This window comes from Lissotriton vulgaris, chromosome 4_1 (genome assembly GCF_964263255.1).
Source record: "Lissotriton vulgaris chromosome 4_1, aLisVul1.2, whole genome shotgun sequence".
In the NCBI taxonomy this organism is placed as follows: domain Eukaryota; kingdom Metazoa; phylum Chordata; class Amphibia; order Caudata; family Salamandridae; genus Lissotriton; species Lissotriton vulgaris.
In genome coordinates, this window is record NC_141691.1 from 633,093,382 (window position 1) to 633,116,246 (window position 22,865).

The window sequence follows — 22,865 nt, forward strand, 5'->3', positions numbered from 1 at the left end:
TATTAGGTTCATATGAAATAATAGATCAATTGTTACAGCTGATTGGTTACAGCAAAAATGGTTATGGGATTGACAGGTGTTACAGGGCTGTACTGGTAGTATTTCTGAAACAAAGACCAGGTGATAATAGTGTAATATGCCTTTAAGCGACTCACCTGGTGCATTTATTATTATTTGTAGTACACTTTTAGTGGCCTAATAAAAGTGTTTTAAAACTGCCCTTAACTGGTTTATCTCACTAAACATATCTTTCTTGCATGCAGCAGTCGTATCATAATTATACAAAATACTTGTTATGTAGAATAAGATTATTTTCTAGGAGCTTTACCTTAATATTTGTCTAAGAAATTGATTTCCCCTTTCATTCCTCTGCCCATCACTACATTCCTCTGTTTCTACAGGTCTGTGGAAAGGTTTTCAACAGAACGACACCTGTTATCTCAAGCTATTGCTTTTTTTGCTGCTGAGATCAATAATATATTTCTCCTGAACTGCAATAAAATCTCATCTCATCCGGGTTGCAATTTCATGATGTTAGGTGTAATCCACATTCTCCATGGAAAGGATACAGCTGGAACCACTCAGAAAGACACCTGTTATCTCAAACTATTGCATATGACACAACCACTTTCTGAGAAAGTGAAAGAGCAACCTTATACAGTTCATCATTAGACCCTAGAGCAGGCTAGTGTAGTATCTTGTATGCATTGCTTACCATAAATAGATCGCGACATGGCATCCCGGTGTAGTTTCCTCAGAGTTTTTGCCTTCTGACCTCTTGTTTTGCTGAGTTCATTTTTTTATGGCTTTTGGATTCTGTGAACTTTACCACTGCTAACTAAATTGCTAATGTTCTGTACTTAAAGGATGGTAACATTAGCTTATCCACATTTGACATATTTAGTTTAGTCCTAAGTCCCTAGTAAAGTGCACTACATGTGCCATGGACTTGTAAAATAAATGGAACTATTGGGCCTGCAGCACTGATTGTGCCCCCCTCTTATGTAGCACTTTAAACATGGCTCAGGGTTGCCACCCCAGAGCCTGCATGTGCAGTTTAAACTGTCAAGGTAATCCTCTTGCCAGGCCAAAACCTTCATTTTTAATACATATGTCACCCCTAGAAGTAGGCTCTAGGCTGTCCTAAGGGCAGGGTGCAGTGTATTTAAAAAGTGGGGCATGTACTTTTAAGCTTCTTATGTCCTATTAGTGAAATACTTTTAATTTGTTTTTCACTACTGCAAGGCCTAACTCTCCCATAAGTTAACATGAGGACTGCTTCATAACATTTTATAAGCAGAGTTTTCTATTGGGGCAAGATGGAAACATCGAATTTGGTGTCTCTGGACTCACAATTAAAAACACAACGTATGGTGAAGTTGGTTTTTAAATTGCAGTTCTGAAAATGCAACTTTTAGAAAGTTGACATTGTCTTACTTAAACCATTTTGTGCCTATTCCTAGAATACACTTCTGGGGTAGGTGGCAGCTGGGTTCCTGCATTCCCGCTAGACAGCCACACACAAAGGCAGGGTAGGTGTGATTGAGCATCCTGAGGCAGGATGAGAGGGAGGTGATGACACTCTGCACCTAAAAGGTTTCATCCATTGGAAGAGCACTTGTTGATGGGGGACCTGGGGGCCCACAAAATCCTGCAATTTTACCAAACCCTAGCCACCCACATCCATCCGACACTGCATACAACACGCATGGCATGGGAGGCAGACAACCCAGACCTCACAGACGATGACTGGTCTAAAGCACTAGCTAGCCCCAGAGGTGCCACTATTGTGGCATGATACCAGTTGATTCAATTCAAATATGTGCATAGAACATATTATACACAGTCTCTTCGCTGGCGCATGGGAGTTATACTGTACCCCACATATCTCAGATGTAGCAATGAGGAGGGGACCTTCTTCCACACAGTATGGAGCTGTAGGGCTCTTCAGCCATATTGGCGTACGTTTACGAATGCCTGGAGCGGGTCTTAGCCTGGCTTCTCACCCCTGAGCCCAAGCTATTTCTAATGCACAGCACGGAAGGGATAGGTGGAAACCGATACAAACAGAACTTTCTGTTCTTGGTTCTTATGCTGACCAAGAGAGACATTGCCAAACTCTGGAAAGGTCCTGCTCTGCCATCAATAGGGGCATAGAAAGGTACCATATGCAGGTGTATGGGGTCAGAGATAGCTGTGTTCAAGGCACGAGGTTGTCCGCAAAAACACTAGAAGATTTGGTCCCATTGGGCATAATACACGGGTATCGATCTACCTCCTACACAATCGATAGACCCTTCATGTATCAGAAAATATACTCTCTAGATTATTGACACCTTCTTGAGTAACAGACTATGCCATATAAGAGAACGTCAACAAAAATACCCCCAGACTGGGTAGAGAAGTTTGCAGCCTTTGCCAAGGTTGTTGTTTTGTTTGTCTGTGTCTTTACAGGCACCAGTTGATGTTTGATATACTGGTACCATGTTGTAACAGATTTCAGCTTGATTCCATGCAATAGGCTCCGGGGGCAATGTACCAAAACATTTTAATAAAATGTGTTTTAAAAATAAAATGGAAGTGATTAGCGTGACTGGTTAGCAATACGAATGGATAATTATCGAATAATTCAGGGAAGTGAAGCTTCTGGATGTGTGAAGCTGCTACACTTTGTTAAACTCAAAACAAAACTGGTATTCATGTGTTAAGTAACATATTTGACATACTCAATATGAATTGTTTTTCTAGAATAGCAAAGCTTGCCTCTAGTTTTTTCTTATCCAGTGAGGACGTCAAAATAACTGGTATCAATTTCTAGGTTTGGTCTTTGCAGTATTATTTTTTAATTGTCTTTCATGAGCTCCATTTTCATTTTAATTTATAAAGTGTTACCTGTGGTATATTTTATCTTCTTCCATTTTTATCTCCATTAGTTGGTTACCATACTGTGTTTAATTATCTCTACTAATTAAGTGGTGCCATAGAATTTCATCAGTAGTGGTAATAAGTGCAGCTGTTGAGATGGCTAGCAATGGTCGCTGTGAGACTCTATTACAGCAGTAGTAGCCTTTGTGCTTGCGATCCTCCTCTCTTATATTGGAGGTCTAAGAAGGCAAACAGGGGATCATGGACTGGTGTGGTTCTCCATTATCAGAGAGTGGTAAATGGGTATGATAGTGCATGAAATGACTGAAAATCTGACAGGCTTGAGTGCTGGTCAATTAGCCATATATTATTTGTTTATGTATTGTGGGGATGAGCACTAGTGATAGAGTTCTCAGTTACTGAGTTGGAGTTTATTGATCTGGAGAGTATTATTTTATACATTAATTGCCCTTGGCAGGAATGAGTAGACCTTAGTACGCTCTGTGAAGGCACACAATCCCAATCGCTGAACTGGGAACAGGGAGAAGTGCACGTTTTGCTCCTCAGATTTATGATGTGTAGATAGTGAGGGCCAATTGTATCATGTGCTTGCATTGCCCTTGCATCATGCAAGACTACATAAGGCCAACACAAGCACTTAACCCTTTCTATGCTGATGACGGAACTGCTCCGTCATCAGCTGCGGTGGCGCTGTGCTGATGACGGAGCGGTTCCGTCATGGCCCGGCCGCCGCGCCTGCGCTGCGGTGATTTCGCGCCTACGTGGCGCATTCTATTGAGCGGGCGTGGCCATGACGGAACCGCTCCGTCATGAGCACAGCCCAACCACGGCTGATGACAGAGCGGTTCTGTCACCAGCATGCGGCCGCCATGCAGCCGCCCCGCCCCCTTAGCGCTGCGGCGGAATAGCCGCCGCAGCGATGCGGTTAAGTGAGATTTACTATGCCTCGCCGAGTCACCTTGCCTGGCTCTGCATAGCAAAGAAAATCTGGAGTAACAAAAGGAGGTGCAAGTCGCTGCGTTGTGGTTTTTGCTACTAAGGAAATTAAAGGAGAACCTCTTAAAACGGTTTGAGACACTGATCTCCAAGGATATTTGAGGGTTAAATCCTCATTTAGATACAAGAAAAGAAAAAAGACTGGGTGTTGAGGTCTATTGATGAACCAATGAGCATTCACAAATAGGTATTGGGAAACTTCAAAAATGTTATTCTTTTTTTTAAAAAAGTGAACACCATTGGCCAACACGTGTTTCATAACACATGTGGCTTTATCAGGGCCAATATCCAATAACTAACAACAGTGTACTGCAATTGTTATAATGACCAGTGACAGAAAAAGGAAAAAGGGAATTAGCACATTTGAAATCACCTACCGTTTAAACTTGTTTAGGAACATGACAGCATTCTTAGTACATTTGAGCTGCATGGAGAACACAGTTAAACCCTTGAATTGTGAGGCCATCAACTCAGCTAAAAACCATGGGAGTGGAGAGTGACATACTCATTGTAGAGAAGAGGGGATCAAGGTGAGGATTTTGATGTTTTGAGGGCTACTCACTATGGGGCGGATTTACAATAACTGGCGTAACTCTGCATATTAGCAGAGCTGCGCCAGTTATTTTACTTCACGGAAAAATAGCCTGCACCACCATGGATGTGCTGGATTTATAATGCGGCGCACCGTGGGGGCATGGATGGAAAGATGCGTGACGCATCTTCTGACGTAAAGGCAGCGCATTGCTGGAGTCGTGTCACAAGCATGACGCAACTCCAGCAATGGTTAGGAATGCCTATTCCTAACATGCTGCGTCACTACTTACGCCTGCTTTAAGCAGGCGTAAGGTTTTGACACACAGGTATCGTAGAAGTGACTCAGTGAAAACTTGTGGATTTCACTGCTTCACTTTTACAAGTCTTTCCTACCTCGGAACGCTCCCCCTGCATACATTATACCTGACGCAGGTATAATGTAGTGCAGGGCTTTACAATGTGACGCATCTCACTAGGTGCGTCACGTTGTAAATATGTTGCATAGTGGCGCATTGTTTACGACACTTCTGCGTCACAGAAGTGACGGAACGGTGTCATAAAGATGTCACAAGGGGCTTGTAAATCTGCCCCTCTGAGGGAGTTCCAGTCTATAGGTAGGATTTCAGCTGGGGCATTGGCCCTTTGAACATATCTATTCAATCTTGAAGGGTTGGAGGATGAAGGTTTAGTTGATAGCATCAATTACAGCCGAGAGTTCAAAAAGATAAACACAGCTTCAATATTTTAGCGGAGGATGTGATTCCATTAGCAAGGAGCCAAAACTATGAAGTCATATATGTGGTCGTAGAGGAGCTGTTCGTTCTGTAGTCGTTAGGTGGTTGTATTTTTCAGATACCTTAAATTGGGGCTGAATGTTTACTAGGATAACTTACTTGCAAACTTAAGTAGTTGTAGTCCTTTTGTGCTGGGCATAGGCCCTTTTTGTATGGCAGGACAATAAAACATTTGCACACAAAGATGTAGAGGAGGAAGTGCATAGTAATATACTCTGAGGGTCCTTCAAGGGAATAGGAGAAGACTTTGGGGGAGCTAAATCAAAGGTTATAGCTATCAGGGATAACAGCACTTGAGGAGTTCAGTTGAAGAGAGGAGCAGAAAACAGGAAGCTTTTGGGCAATGGTGGAAGTGTACTAAAATGGTGACTTGCTCAGCTGTAATTTGTGGAGTGAGAAAACAATTTAAAAAGATGGGATTGGAGCTCTCCTACAAGAAGAGAGAAAAATAGGGACAGGCATAAAGATTGATGTTGGCTATGGGGTCTCTTTTCCATACTAACAGTATTTATGGTAGGTCTGATACTGAGCACTTGCCGATAAATAATGAAGTGAGGAAGAGCATTATAAAAAATTGCACTTTGTATATGTTTTTTTCTTTGAAGTAGAAAATTGTGGAGAAGCAGTTTAGCCTCCGACCAGGCTGATTTTTCTTGAGGTGTGTTAGGAGGTTCCATAAGGCTTTGTTTCAGTATTCAGTCGATAGAATAGATATAAAATTATTTATTCATAAAGGAAAATAAATTATGTGATTGACAACCTCGTTCCGAGTCTCTTGTTCGTATCAGGTGCAAAATTGCCTGGAGAAATAAAGAAATACTGTTCGGACATGGTATCGGGTCAGTTTTTGCACCTGATTCCTACTTTTGTACAGCGCAATGTATGTGCAATCTCCTTCACAAACAACCTGGAGGAAATTCCAAATGCAAATACCCCGGGACCCTTTACAGTTTTTAGAAAACAAGCAATGTGTACCAAGTTTTAAATCAATTGGAATTAAGGGGTTATTTGGATAATGGTGGTTGATTATTCACAAGGGGCATAACCATCACAATCCACACTTGTCTGACAGCACAAGGCAGAATTGTGTAGTACATATTTATTAAGCATTGCTAGTGCTTTATTTGTAAAAGAAAGAGTGCCGGTGCCCAGAGCTCTGATTGGAGCCTGCATGCTGCTCGCGGCAGTGCGGCCATTTTAAAAAACGGGTTGGCCGCGTCGGCCATTGGCCGACGGCAGCACCAGCGAGGTCCAAGGGCCGACAGCAGCATGGAAGGGGTTAAATGTCAGCGCGCCGAATACTAAGGCTGCCTAGACTTGTATCTACCCAGGCCTTTTCAATCCACAGATAGATACTTCCTGCCACTTTACTCTTGTGGGTTCCTGCCTTCTCCCTCTTTTGACGGTTTTTCCAATGTTCCCCTCTTCCTTCTTTCGGCTTTGTGTCTTTTTCCCTCACTTGCTCTCGGGATATGTCTGAAGAGGATAAATAAGAGCCAGTCTCCAAAAATATATGTATGAGCCACACCACTGCATGTTTATGACAATACTTGCCAACAATGCTTCCTTATGGCCGCTTGCATCTATTTTTGTGCAACTGCCTGGTTTTGTACGTCAGGAAAGTTACCTGAAGTAGCGTCTATTAACAATGCAAGAGAACCCTTTCTGGGCTGAAACGTGCATTATAACGTAAATTGTGTTTGAGCCAAATTTACACTTAGCGCCACACTAGAACAGAAATAATTGACGCCCCCATTTTCTGTGTTGTCTGGAGTACTCATTTCTCAAAGATGACCATGCAAACTCCTTACATTATATAACCCATGCTTTTCAGTGTGCGGCCTTTAAAAGATTTTGGCCAAACTTGCAATATTTACATTTTGGGGAGCACGCCTGTTACCGCTGCAGTACTGTGTAGCCCATGTCTAAAGTGCGGCAAAATGGTCTCCGTAGTTTGTTCATTATTTTTCTGTGTGTGTTGATTCCATCAACTAATTGAATGCTGTCGACAAACATAAATTACTTCCTCCACTGCAGCTTGATCGTTATGCTCTTGCCATTTCATTAGATGACTGTCCTTAGTAAATTTCCTTCGGCATTTTATGAAGTGCATTAAAGGCTGAAGACATTATTTCTTTCCAGGAGGTATTATTTATACTTGCACACAATTCCAATTATAGGTATTGGGGGAGGGTGTTACCTCTTTCTGCTAATGAATTGTACTTGATTACATATTGCATCCTACTGAAATTGGGCTGTGCAGTCAGAGTAACAAATGACATAAACAAGGTACTGCGGGTAATGTCTAGTCCTGTTTGAGCGCTACCCTCTTTAACCTCATCGCTGCGGCGCATATTTTTGCGCTACGCGGCTTTTTTCAAAAAGCCGCGTTAGATGACGAGCTCAGCTCGTCATCCGCACACGCCCCCCGTGGCTGATGACGAGCTGAGCTCGTCATCAGCATCGAAGGGGTTAAAGGAGGGGTGACTGGATTTAGGGTAGGGGGTGGAGGGGACAGAGGGCTAGAGCCCACAAGGAACCGGGCACCTGTCCATCACCAAACATAGGTGATGTAACACAAAATGGCAGAATTATTAACCTGTAACGTAATGTAAGGCAGCAAAGCAACTTGCTGTGCCGCATTGCGTGAAAGTTAGCTAATAGAAATGTGCCATATCTACTAAGATACGGCACACTTCTACCCTCTCATAGTGCTGGTGCACTTCGGGCACCCGAGCGGCAATGCAGGCACCTTGTGCCATTATGCAAGGGTGCTTCCATTACGGACGGACGTTCCATCTTTAGAAGCATTTCCTCTTTCTATGTGTGCTGCAGAATGTGCTGCAGGATGCAGCACATATGGTTAAGAGGAAGGAACGAGAAATAAAGACATTTCTCCTCCTTACATTAGCCTCATGGAGGCACATAATTTTAATGCAAACCCAGGTTGACTGACTTTAGAAAATCTGGATTTGTGTCAAAATTCAAGGGTGAATGCATGGGAACGCCCATGGTTCATACATGAAACACATCCCTGACACAAGGTAAAGTAAGGTAGAGCTATGCACTGCCTAGTATTACTTTTGGGAATAAATCCCATGGTAATCCATACAAATTTGGATTTAATAAAAAAATGGATTTTGCCTGTGGCGAGGCTTTGCAGGGCTTCAAATCACTCGAGGTCAGTTCTGATGAAGTTTGAGCTGTGCAGTTAGGCTTTGCATAGCTTTTAGCTATGCAGCACATGCTTCCGGGGCTTCACATTGCTTCAGGTGAATTTGGTGGAACCTTTAATCAGGCAAGGAGGAGTTCTCTCCAGCCAAGGGTCTGGGACCTGGGGAGGCATCATTTGGGGGCTAGGAACTCACTTCAGGAGATCTTGCAGTTCTGAGGGAGGTCCAGTTCAACAGGTCAGCTGGCAAGTTGTAGGGCAACCTCTGGAGCTTGGTGTGTCTCTGTAGCTTAGAAGTGGAGGTCAGCCAGCTAGCCCTTGTAGTCACTGTGATGATCCCAGGTTTAAGGACCAGGTTCAGGCTTCCTGCCTCAGGCAGTAGGGCAGCCCTCTCAGCAGCAGGGCAGTACTGGCAGCAGCAGGGCAGCAGAACAGTCCTTTTTGTTAGTCTTCCGCAGGTCTAGAACTGATATGATGAGGGGTTCAAGAGGTCCAATATGTATACCTGGTGCCAGCCTTCAAAGTTGTGGGACTCCAGAACCCCCCCACCCTCTGGTTTTGGAAAGTTCCCTCATTCTCCTGCCAAGGCTCTAATTATTCTAGGGTGTCAAATGACTGTTATCAAGTTCCTTTGTGTGTGTGCTAGAGGCATTCTTTTGAATTGTAAGTGGGGCAGGGAACAACTCCGCCCCCAATTTGTCCCACTGTTTGGAGGAAATACACAAAGGTCAACTGCCAAACTATTAACAGCCATGTGACCCAGTGCCCAGGCAGAAGCACAAATAGTTAGGGCAAGAAAATGCTAAGTTTTTAAAAGTTCAACACTAACCAAAGAGTGGCAGTACTGACAGTAATCTTGAGTAGGATTCTTTTTGTTTTTGAGCTCACAGCTGTAAATCAAAGTGATAACTTTTTTTAATGTACATTGATGGTTTAAGGCTTTGAAATGCGTCAACAATTTGAAAACTACCAGTGAGGTCTTTTCTCTAAAAAATTGACTGGCTTTTAGGGAACACTGAGAAGGACTTTGATGAACTTGTGAGACCAAGCTATCCCGCTTTCACACTCCCGAAAGTTATAAATTGCCTCCACACACAGGTTGTCTTACCACCTTACAAGACATCCCCTGGCCCTCTACTCCCTTGTGTCATCTGTTCACAGACCTCACTGTGCTCACTGCCCCTTTTCCACACTAGAAGCTGATGCTCTCAGTGAATCTTACCTCACTAAGAACCAGACTATGGTTCTAAAACACCCCTACACAATCCCTGTAATAGTGGGCACAAATAGAATCCCTATAATTATCAACTCGCCCAAATCTCCTGCTCAATACACCACCATTCAAACACTACATTCTACTAAGGATAATTCCTGTTTTCTATCATACATTCCCCTCAACTGTACATCAGCAGCACAACACTCTACAGATATTGCAGATGCTGTACTCAGTGATATAATTGATATTGTTTGTTCACTTAATCCTGGCGTAATGACCACTCTACCCCCATACTTGACCTGCTTACACCACCTGGATAAACCATCATTAGACATGACAGACCTAAAAGAGCAGGCGAAGGACTAGCCATAATTAACAAAGTAGGATATTCATCTTTCCATTTTAAGTAACGCAGAATACTTGACTTTTGAATACCTCTGTGTTGAACTTAAAGGCAAAGTCGCCCCTCCTATCAAACTTCACACCATCTACCACCCCTCTTCGCAGAAGAGTTACCTGACCTAGTAACTTGGTTCTCCTTAACTGACATGAAGGACCTGTTCTTGGGGGACTTCAACATTCACTGGAACAACTTAGAAGACACCACAGTCCAGCTCCTCACGAACCTTCTTTAAATAAATTACCTTTAACAACCCTGCAGTGAGCCAACACATATCAAAGGCTCTACTCTAGATGCGGCTATCACTAAAAGTTAACTGTCCTCTCTCAGTTCCATCTCACCCATTGACTGGTCAGACCACCATCTCCTGCTGTTCAATATCGATACCCCCATCAGACCCCACCCAGACGTAACAAATAAACCTACACAGTGGACCAGAAACCTCAACAAGTCCCAATAACTGAACTGTAATCCAAAGATTCGTGAACTACAGCGTCACCCTCTCACTCATGCTGTTAATATTCTCACTGCCCACTATAACACAGCGATGTTGGAAGTTCTCGATCAAGTGGTACATCTCAAATTAAAACAACTAGATTAATCCAATCAAAATCTTGGTTTAACTCAGAACTTAACAATGAAAGAAGACAGCTCAGATAAGCAGAAAAGACATGGAGAAAAAAACCCTCGACAATCCACCTAGCACTACTTAGAACTGCAAGGCTGTTGTATAATAAGCATATTTAGAAGAAAAAGCTTCTTTCTTCTGCAACCAACTTAATCAGGCAAAGACTTGACTCAGGGTGCTCTTTAACATTGTTAAACGACAAACCACGACTTCCTCCCAACAAGAAATAATCGCCACCTATAAATACTGTGAAACAATTGCTAGCTTCTTCACTGACAAAGTCTCAAAAATTGAGCAATCCTTCTTTCAAGTCACAAATCTATCCTGATTCCTAACTGTCCTCACTGACTCACCACCCTACATGTTAGTTACACTACTAGCACTTATCAATGACCAGATGGCCCAAAAGGAACTAACAGCAACTATTTTAACACCCAACTGAAAAACAATGCCAATTGATCTGCCTTCAAACCCATCATAGAAATTGAAGTCTTCAATATATTTGCAAAATTAAAGCCCACTTCACACACAAAGGATCCTCTCCCATCCACAAAGGTACAAAATCTCAACCACATCATTGCCCCGTTCTGAACAAAAATCATCAATACATATCTCACCTCGGGATGTGTACTAGATTCCCTCCAACTAGATCAAATCACACCAATATTCAAAGATCTTAACAACCTCACACCTATCTCCAACTTCCTGTTCCAAGCCATAACTGTGGAAAAATGTGTCTTACAACAACGTAACCTTCATATAGGGGACTTCAACTTCCCTGATATGTTCTAATCAAGGTTCAGGAAAGGCTGTAGCACAGAAACTGCTGTGACAATGTCTCAGATGACATCCACAGAGCCTTAGACTAAGGAGACGCCTACTTTTCCTACTTGATTTGTCAGCGGCTTTTGATACTGTAAATCACCCAGCCTTACTTGATTCACTGAAGATCCACTCTGAAATCAATGGCATAGTCTTAATATGGTTCACATCTTACCTACAACACCGTTCGTAAAAAATCAAAATCAACTCTTGCTCTCTAAACCCACACTTGTTACACTAGAGGTGCCCCAGGGCTCAATTCTTCCCCCTTCCCCTTTCAGTCTCTTCATTGAAACCCTTACTGTCATCCTGAAGCAAGCAGGAATCAAATATCACCTATATGCTGACAACACTCAATGCTATTACAAAATCGAATATCTCAGTGACATCCTACCGCTTAACGCCACACTGAGCAAGATACGATCTTGGTTTAACTCCAATCACCGGAGGTTTAACCCCAACAAAACAGAAATAATACTGTTCTCCCCTAAAAGTAACCACCTACCTATCCATGACTGGCTCAACAACCTGAATGCACTAAATTGTTCTCTCACACTGACCAACTCCGCAAAAACTTTAGGTTTCACCCTGGACAAAAACATGTCAATGAAGGATCACATCAAATAGTCAGCCAAAGGAGCACTTTGCACACTAAAACAACTGAAACAAATAAAATAACATTCATTCAGTCTGATGATTTCAAGATGGTATTACAGTCTCTATTAATCTCCAAACTGGACTATGGGAATTCCATCCTCACAGGGATGTCGAAAACTCAACTTTACCCCCTAGAGCAGTTCTAAACATGGCAGCCCGGCTCATAACAGGTATTACATGATTTGAACACATTACACCAGCCCTCAAGATTCTCAACTGGCTTCTCATCGAAGGAAGATGTACTTACAAGACTGCCTGTATCTCCCACAAAGCCCTTCACTCACATACCCCCAACTATTCAGACAACAAACTCACGAAAGCAGGAAGAACCAGAACTCTGAGAAGCTTCAACTCACTTCTTCTTCTAACTCCCAAACTACAAAGGAAGCCAACCCAGACTCCTCCTTCTACTGGAAATGCACCCAGTATATGGAACTCTCTCTCTAGAGATCTACGATGCAACCCCTCTTACTCTTGCTTCAAAAGAGACATGAAACTTCATCTCCTCAACAAATACGTTAACACATAAGCAAACTGAACTCTGTTCAAATATTCTCTCTTTCTAGGACTAGACCGTCTGTGACACTCAGTTGTTTGTTTGTTTCTACTGTCTATTAGGTTTTTCTCTCCCTTAACTTATACTGTTGTAATTGCCCTCAAAAGGTAACCAGCCTCATTACCTAACTATTTTCCTTGTGTATATTGTTGTGTGTTCTAGAATCTAATATGTCTCGCATCATATGCTCAGTGACTTGATTATATTGTGTTATTCGCAAATTTGTAAAGCGCTCCGATACCTTCGGGTCTAGCTAGCACTATATAAATAAATAAATAAATACATAAAACGTTGTTGGAGGGTCCCTGTGCATAGGGCCTAAATAACAAAAAAGAGTCACAGCAATAACCGGGGAATACTCACTAGCATAGGGAGCTTTTATTAGTGGTTCAGAAACCTGATGCTAGTTGCCTGAACTGGGATTACTTTGATGTTCTGTTGTTCATATTGCCATTTGAATTTTTGGCCTGTGTTGTTTAATTTTTTGATTTAGCTTCATTTGAAAGATATGCTTTAGTATCCCTAAAAATGCATTTAAATGGGTATGTCCTGTCTTTGTGGTGCCTCAATGTGTTTGACAGTATTTCAAATTCTATAACAGAAATATGTTTGAATCACTGTAAATAATTAAACGTGATTACGTGGCTTCACAGCAGTGACCACAAAAACAAAAAGAATCCTTATCAAGATTACTGTCAGGACGGGCACTCATTGGTTAGTGTTGAATTTAAAGTGGTCCATCCTTAATACTAACAAATGAGCCTAACCCCCTTTTTGTTGTTCAACAATTTTCTGCAAGTGTCATTTTCTTAAATGTGACAAAAAATATGACTTTGCCATTAAGTAAGGTTTTAAATTAAATTAGAGTGTAAACATAATTTTCCTATCTACTCACAAACTTAACGTATCACTTATTAATTGTAATAAGGTAACCCAATGACTTTTGGAATTTTTCACTATCAGGAAATGTAAAACATAAAGCCATAAGTCTTACCATTTCAATACTGTGCAACCCGCCCTAGGAGCATTTAGGGGCTACCTTAAAGGTAACTTCTAAGCATTAAACAAGAAAGTTTAGGCCTGGCAAAATGTGGTGGTGTGGTGGGTGGAACTCATGGAGTTTTACTCCGTGGAGTTCTGCGGAGTTACATAAAAATTTGGAGTAAGTAGCTGCTTGGACAGAAATGTGTTAAAAATGTTATCACCAATTGGAAGTTCTCCTGCCAACAGTGACATCACAGGTTATTGAAGTGCAGCAATTACATTTTCAATTGTATCATCCGAGTTTCAACTCGCTCAAAGGGTGCTGCAGACAGAGGTATTCGTTCAACAAAGGGGTGTCTGTATTTTGCCGCACAGACAAAACGTCATGGGTGAGGACTGTACGAGCATTTTCTGTGTGACACGCCAGTAAGGTAGTCCAAAGACACACTGCCCTTCACGGTACCATGCATAGAAGACATTCCCATGTGCATTCCCTTTAGAAAACCCAACATTCCCTGGGTGCTGGGAAATCACAAGCTCAATGGTGATGCACACAGGGTCACTTTACTCACCTCTTTCAAAACACTCTTTCACCCAGCCACTATAACTTCACTTCCGGGTTGCAATCCCTTGTTTTGGCTGGTTTCAATAAGAGACATAAGGGGCGGAACATTTCCTCAGGGTATGACATTTCCACAGGGTGTGAAACGAGGTTTGGAAAGCATGCTTGTGTTGCTTATACGGAGGGTGCCGGTAAAATTGATCATGTGGCGATGGGTAAAGTTTTTGCGGACCTCCTCGCTCGAAGCGGAGTGTGGAGTGGCAAATGTCCACAAACGTTTACCACTCACCCCTAATCTTGATGTGGTGGCAATCAATCAGATCTCATCTTGAAATGTACAAAGTTTTTCAGCCTTAATTTCTCCAAAACTACTGAACGAATTTACAACAAATCACAAAAAGCACACTTTCTGGACCAAGAGCATGTGTTCTGGCAAATTCAGTGTATTTCTGTTGTGCCATTTGGCTGTAGCTGTGTCTAATTTTCCAATTGAAAAATGAATGGAGAAAGCACTTTTTGGGACCCCCCTTCTTCTCAGACCCTCTTGACAGATCACCCCAAAACTCCACAGAAAGGATATATATACAACCAGAGGACAAGACAAATAGAAAAAGGCCAAACAAGCGCCCCCTCCAACACCATCAGGGACAAATTAAAATATTGGGAACACCTCTCTAAGAGCAAAATAAACAAATGGTGGGAATTGTTAAGCCTCCAGAAATACATTGAAGTGAAACGTATTCCAAGGGGTTTGCGACTGACATTGATGCCAAGTCACCAGGACACGTCAAGTGAGTTACTCCAAGAATGGGGAGAACATCTTCTGGAATCCTCTATGGGCCTAATGATGATTCTCATCAAACATATCGACAAAGTCCTAAAGGAAATTAAAAGTGAATTAAGGGCACTCGAAGAAGAAATAAACAAACTAAATCTCAATGAGGAGCAACAAAAATTAAAAACTGACATCCTGAAGAACTTAGAGAAACATGAGGCACGTGTAAAATCTCGCAAACAATATAAGTTCCAACGGGACAAAGCGGACTTCGAAGAAGGACGCATATTCACTTTTGGGAAACAGTATGCACAACGCCAAGGCAAGAAAACAACACGCAATGATGGGGAGGAAATTTCAAGCATTGATTCATTGACAAGCCTGGAATCCAATGATCAGGAGGAACCCACAGCCCAGCAGACAGATCAACAGCCAAAAAAACCTAACTTTTTAATAGAAATGCGCAAAGCGCTGGAAACCAAACAACAACAAGGGCTGCAATCACCGAGGGGCAGGGGATGACCCCCAGGAAGAGGAGGAAAACCAGAAGAGGTAAGAGAGGCCGGAAATCAGACAAAGGAGGACCCCTGGTCAAAAGCGAGATTGAGACAACTACGACATTAAAGGATCAAGAACTGATCTCGCAAGAGTTGAATGTCATCAACCTCTCTAATAGACACTTATCAGAAAGTGAAAAGAACATCTTAAAGAAAGGTCTCAATTTCTGCCCAACATCCCACATCAATAATGCAGAAACCCGTGTGGACCTATATAAATACACACGAAAACAAAAATTGACTAAGATCTATGCAGAGAAATCAAGAAATAAACAAACACAAAACACAAATACAGACATTGAACTCAACGTAGAAGATCTAGAGGGATTATCCACCCTCATGACAATGGGCGCCATGACAATTTCCCAAGAAGAAGCAGAACTAATTGAATTAGAAGAAATACTTGCACAGGAAGGAGCCACAGAAAGTGGTCTGAAATCAAAATCAAAATTTAATCCCACTCTGCCACCAGGGAAAAAAATTAATACTTTCCAGGAACTAGTGGTTGAAGATCTATACAAAATCAAAAACAGCCAAATCAAAGACAATCTCACGCCAAAAGAGAAACAAATCATCAAAAACCTCTCGGAGGATAAAAATATAGAAATCAAGCCTGCAGATAAGGGCGGAAACATATTAATCATGAACAAGTGTGACATTTAGCTGAAGCCCAACGCTAGTTAGGGGATATAAATTGCTATGAATTGCTACAAACAGACCCCACGGAAAATCGCAACTGGAAATCTCCAGACTATTAAAAGACTGGGTAAACGCAGGCCTAATAAGTGAGAAAGAACAGAAATACATGACTAATGAACATCCTACATTCCCAACTTTCTATTGCCTCCCGAAGGTTCACAAAGATGCTCAAAAACCGCCTGGAAGGCCTATTGTTCCAGCCAATAACTCCCTATTGGAAGGAATCTCTAACTACATCAATCAGTTCCTGACGCCTATGGTAAGGGACCTTCCATCATTCATCAAGTACACAACAGATCTTCTGAAACACCTAGAAAATGTTGTCTGGAAACCATCCTTTAAATTAATCACCATGGATGTAACATCTCTGTATTCAAACATCGAACATCAAATTGGCATAAAGGCATGCAAACACTATTTGAATAAAAGGAATATAAAATACAAGGAATATAACAAAATGTTGAACCAAATGATTCAGTTATGTTTATACAACAACACTTTCCTTTTCAACAAAAAGATCTGTAAACAAATATGTGGCTGTGCCATGGGCTTTTCATTCTGGCCCAATTATGCTAATCTAACTATGGGGTGGTACGAACAAAATGAAGCCTGAAAAGTAGAACATTATGCATGGAAAGAAAAAACAATCTTATGGGTCAGGTTCATTGACGACCTACTCATAATTTGGGACGGTGAAACATCTGACTTTGAAAAATATTTTGAAAGGTTAAACAACACCTCTACTAACCTAAAATTCACCTACGAACTAAGCAGTAAGCAAGTGGTATTCTTAGACACAGAAATTTATGTGGAAAACAATCATCTGGAAACCACCCTTCATCGTAAAAAAACAGCAACCAACTCCATTCTACATGGACAAAGTTTCCACGATGTAAAACTGAAAAACAGCATCCCCTACGGGGAATTTCTCCGCCTCAAGAGAAACTGTTCTCAACAGTCAGAATTCCTGCAAAACAGCATACGAACTACAGAGAGGTTCCATACCAGAAAATATCCACCCAAGACAGTACAAAAATGTCTCAAAAAAGTGATTGAAACAAACAGAAACGACATACTACACTAAGTAAAAGACAAACAAAAAGATGACAAGATCAGACTCATAACATCTTACAAAGCGGAGAAACAGACACTGATCAAAATAATTTAAAAACACTGGGACATATAACGCGCAGATCAGACCCTAGCGCCAATCATCGGAACACAACCTAAGATTTCGTTCCAGAGAGCTAAAAACCTGGGAGCTCAGCTAGTGCACAGCCACTTCCAGGACAAACCGCAAAACTCCTGGTTACATCGGAAAGGCTTCTGGCCTTGCAAGCATTGCAAGGTTTGTAAGATAGCAGCAGCCACCAGGGAAATAGAAATGGATACGTGCCCATATACATGGTAACGTGCCCTAGTGCCAAAAGATACATTGGCAGCACCATCTTTGAGGCAAAAAAACGGATCCTCGAACACACAAGAGCCACTACCCACAGAGCTCAGTCAAACGCAATTGCCAAACACATGAGTCTATACCATGACAACATTTGGGAAAATCTCAAATTCTGCATGATTGACCAACTAACGGTCACAGAAAGGGGAGGCGATCGCAGGAAATCCCTGAGACAAAAGGAATCGCGACATATCATCGCATTCAGGACCCTGGAGCAAAGAGGTTTAAACCAAACAGAAGAGTTATATGTACATTTATTAAATGGAACATGAAGGAATAACTTGCTCACCAGAGAGAGCATAAAACAATGGATTGTTCATTAACTGTTATACAAATCTCACTAGAGTGGATGAAACTCAAATCCATTGCAACTTCACTGGACAGTAAATTATAATCCAAGAACTTGAAATATTAACATTCCTTCTTGACTTATTGTAAAACGGTACAAGTTTGCTATCCCATTCCAATGTTATTCTGAACCAGAGCTATTCTTAACACACAGAACAGAGATGCAAACTACGTTTCCCATAATGCATTTGCATGATACCTATTACATTTTTTTCACACTGTGCACTAACATAAAAGAAAGTTCTGTCAGTGATGCCATGAGTGATGTCACTGACCATGTCATGAGTGATGTAATATGTGACGTCATCAGCAGTGCATTGCGGTCGCCCGAGTTATAGTTAGCTGAACTAACTATAACGGGGGAATTTCAAAGGTTTTGTATGAGCAAAATGACCAGCTAAATATAACTATATAACTGGTGTGAAACCTATGGTTTTTTCAGCGAATATATATATATATATATATATATATAGTTTTCACATTTCCTGTCTGCCCTCCAGGGCATAGAAAAAGGTCGGGACACTCCGAGATATTTCAAGGTGTTTATTTACCACAAAGGTTCAACAAAGCCGACGCGTTTCGCCGTTAGGCTTGCTTGACCGTGAGAAAACTATTTTCTCAAAAACGCCGGTTTTGAGGAAGGGACCACTGTGCAGTTCGAGCCCAGGATTACCGGCAACCTTGTGCTAAAAATATATATATATATATATATATATATATATATATATATATATATATATATATATATATTACCTACTGGCGGTCGCCAGTAGGTAGTTATAGTTAGGATTTTTTTCAATGCAAAATCTCAAAATTCTATTTGGAATAACTTTGGCGCCGGTTGACGAATCTGCCTGAAAATTTCCTCAAATTTGCCTTGTCGAGCTCTGGTCCTTCCCTGAAAGTTTGGGGGGGATTCTTCAAGCGGGGTCCAAGATAAAAGGGGGGTCCCAAAACGTGTTTTCCCCATGTTAATTTCCATAGGGCGGTCAAACTCACTTTTAGCCCGAACGGCTGAATGGATTTCCACCAAACTTGGCAAAATTGTAGGGACTGGTAGCCCGATGTGCCTTTGCTATGTCTCAAGATATGTGCTCATGGGGATTTTGAGTAATTTAGGTTCAGAAAAATATATATATCTATGGTAGCGCCCCGATACGTGCATCGGGGAGCGCACCGGGCGCGCCACGCGACTTGCGCACGGAAAGCTGATTGGCTCTCGGGTGTCTGTAAATATTCGAAACAGTCCGGAGCAGCCGCCATCTTGTGTCTCGGTAGAATCGAGACACAAGAGGTGGCAAAAACAAAGAGGGAAATGACCATAAGGGGGCAGAGTAGACCCCCCCTGACCCTCTAGGTTTGTTGTGGGGGCCATAAAAGGGCCCCGCGGGGCCAAAAAAAAATGTAATTTTTTTTTATTTTCGCGGGGAGAGCGCCCAGTACGCGCACCGGGGAGCGTACCATGGGGAAAAAAGAATGACAGAGTTTAAAAAAAATTTAGCCTTTTTTTTATAATTTGGAGGTAGTTCTAAAAATAACAGTTTTTTTTTCTTTTTGTTGTTTTTTTCAGAACAAAAACAAAACTGCTCAACAGGAGCAAAAAAAAGGGGAAAAATTAGGGCTGGGGAAGGCAGCGGTGTTCTTGCCTCTTTCGTGCAATGAGCTTGATGCTCTGCTCACCATAGCAAAGCAGTTCATCGCATTCCGCTGCACGTCCTCTCCCTGATGTTGTGGGTCTTCCTGAAGATGTAGAGGCACCATCCCTTGGGGGATTACGTGCCAGGTCTCGGACACTCTCCCGGGGGGGTGCCTGCGCTGGACGTGGCGAATCATTGTCGAATTGCCAAAACTGTACTTCCTTTTTGGGTCTCATCGGGAAAGCACAGTATGGCAGATTTGGCATTCTACTTTGGGAGCATTCACCTTTTTAAATCCTTCAGGTATTGAAAAAAAATTCCAAATAAAATGCTCCTTGATCTTGGGCTGAGGAGGCTCTTCCTGAATGAAGCCACCTGAGTCCTCACTACTGCTGGATGGGCTAGCTGCCATTCTTTGCACAAAATGGTAGGACAGAAAAACCAGGTCTTGCTGTCTCCAAAGTGAAAGAAGAAATGAAGGAAATGGGTGGGGTTTTCATTAGTTGTAAAAAAAACTGATAACAACCAGTGAAAAGAGTTATTTTAAGGACACATGACCAGGGCTTTGATCATTTTGAAACCAAAACTGTCCTGAACCAATAAAAAGTGTTATTTTTAGGTCACATGACCCAACGCGCTTACGCTACGCGCCACGGGGCGTAAGCGTGTCGCATGCTTACGTTGCGCGATTGTATTCACTCGAGTGCTTCCGGGTGCGCTTACGCCGTGCGTATAACGCGGACGCGTCTACGCGATATGTCACGATGATGTTTTCGTTCGCGGCAATAGTGCTAACGGGACGGTCACCGGTGCGCGCCCCAGCGCGCTGAAAATGTGCGCTTTCCGGTGCGCTCGCCGGGGAGCACACCGGGAGCGCTCCAGAGCAAAAAAAAAATGAAAAGAAATATTACATTTCATACCTATAGACATTTGCTATTAAAAAACTTTGAAATTCACTGAAAAAAACATAGGTTTGGGGCCTTATATATAGTTAGGAATTAGCATTTTAAAAACCTATGCAATTCACTGAAAAAACCATAGGTTTCACACCAGTTATAGTTAGGAATTAGCATTTAAAAAACATGAAATTCACTGAAAAAACAGAGGTTTCAGATCAGTTATAGTTAGGAATTAGCATTTAAAAAACCTATTAAATTCACTGAAAAAACCATAGGTTTGACACCAGTTATAGTTAGCTGGAAATTTTACTGACATAAAACCATTGAAATTCCCACGTTATAGTTAGTTGGACTCACTATAACTTGCGTGTGTAATGCACTGCTGATGACATCACATATTACATCACTCATGACATGGTCAGTGACATCACTCATGACATCACTGATGACACCATCCTTGTGACAGAATGACAGACCTCCTTTCACTGTAAAGTAACCCTTGAAACACATATTCAAAAATAGAAACTAACATTTTCAAAAAAGTGGAGATACCCATACCAGTTACAACAACCAATTCAATAATTCCACCATTTATATACACATCCACTCATTCATCAACAGTTCTATATAGTCACTCATACATATACTCACTCATCATATGTAGTGATACACCTACACATCCTGTAACACACCGACAGTCTTCGAAAGGTTGCTCACACACATACTCACACATGCAAATAAACTATTGAATATCCATTTATTTGCATATACAGCTATACACACACTACCACCTTACTTCTAAGGAAACTTACACATACTTACTCTCTTAAACAATCACTTATAGAAACACATACTTATTTAAACAAGAACTCTTTCAATCTCTCACTCTCACATACACTCACTTATATACATCAGTACTCACATATACTAGATTAAAACATATGTAGTTACTGATAAAGATACTAGTGAGAAAGTCATTCACTTACTAACACACACATATACACACTCATCCATCCATACAGTCCAGCACATATGCCATCTTCCAAACACATACAAACAGTGAGTCAGTCATTGATGCATCTATGTACTAAGTAATACCCCCACCAAACCATACAGACACTCATACTGATACTAAAAAAAACATCTAATAACACATATACACACACATGTAGCTACTCACCAACCCATGCACCCACTTATACACAAAGTGAAACACTGATACAAACATTTAAATATTTAAACAATACTCGCTAATATATGTATTCACTAAAATACACTTAATAAGCCAGTTAACCAAAAAACATCCATTAAGACACTTATTTAAACATTTATTCTTCCATCGACCTTTACATATACATATATAAAACATATTTATTTTTCAGAAAGACACACATTCACTGGATGGTGTCATCAGTGATGCCATGAGTGATGTCACTGACCATGTCATGAGTGATGTAATATGTGATGTCATCAGCAGTGCATTACACGCACAAGTTATAGTGAGTCCAACTAACTATAACGTGGGAATTTCAATGGTTTTATGTTATGTTATGTTATGTTAGCAGTTTTGTAAAGCGCAACAGCTGCCCTGGCAACGGGGCGTCCCGGCGCTAGAACCATCATAACCAGCTGGGAGAAAAGAGAAGGGAGAGAACCTACATGGGGGGGAAGAGAAGAGTTTTGATAGCTTTGCGGAAAGCCAGTAGGTTGTCAATGCAGCGGATGTGGAGGGGGAGGGAGTTCCATAGTTTGGCCCCTAGCAATCTGAAGGAGCGTCCTCCTATGCGACAGTACTTCGTGTGGGGGACCAGTACTAGGTGTTGCCCTTTGGAGCGGAGGTTGCGTTGGGGATTATAGGGCGTTAGCAACGGGCGAAGGAGCTCTGGTCCCTCAGCACTCAGAATTTTATAGGCAAAGATGAGGGCCTTGAATTGGATACGGGCTTCTACCGGTAGCCAGTGTAGTCGTTGGATGGTGGCTCTCGCGGAGCACCTTCTCGGCAGACCTACTATAGCCCTGGCGGCGGAATTCTGAATTCGTTGGAATCTCTTGATCTCCGCTTTGTTAGCTCCTAGTAGCAGGACACTCGCGTAGTCCAGCCTGGACAAGATGGTCGATTGTACGATGAGTTGTCTCGTTTTGGAGTCGAAGAAGCCTAAGATGGGATGAAGGCTTCTCAGTAGTCCAATGCAGGTCGCGGCAACTTTTTTAGTGTGAGCCTGGAAGCTGAGTGTCGAGTCCAGCCAGACTCCCAGGTTTTTTGCCAGATTTTTAGGCGGGGGGGCTG

At 41.9% G+C, this 22,865-nt stretch overlaps 1 protein-coding gene across 1 annotated transcript in view; it reads left to right on the forward strand.

Moving 5' to 3' along the window:
• The window catches only part of HECW1 (HECT, C2 and WW domain containing E3 ubiquitin protein ligase 1), a 974,913-nt gene that overhangs the window by 359,691 nt on the left and 592,357 nt on the right, over positions 1-22,865 (forward strand). The window lies entirely within an intron of this gene.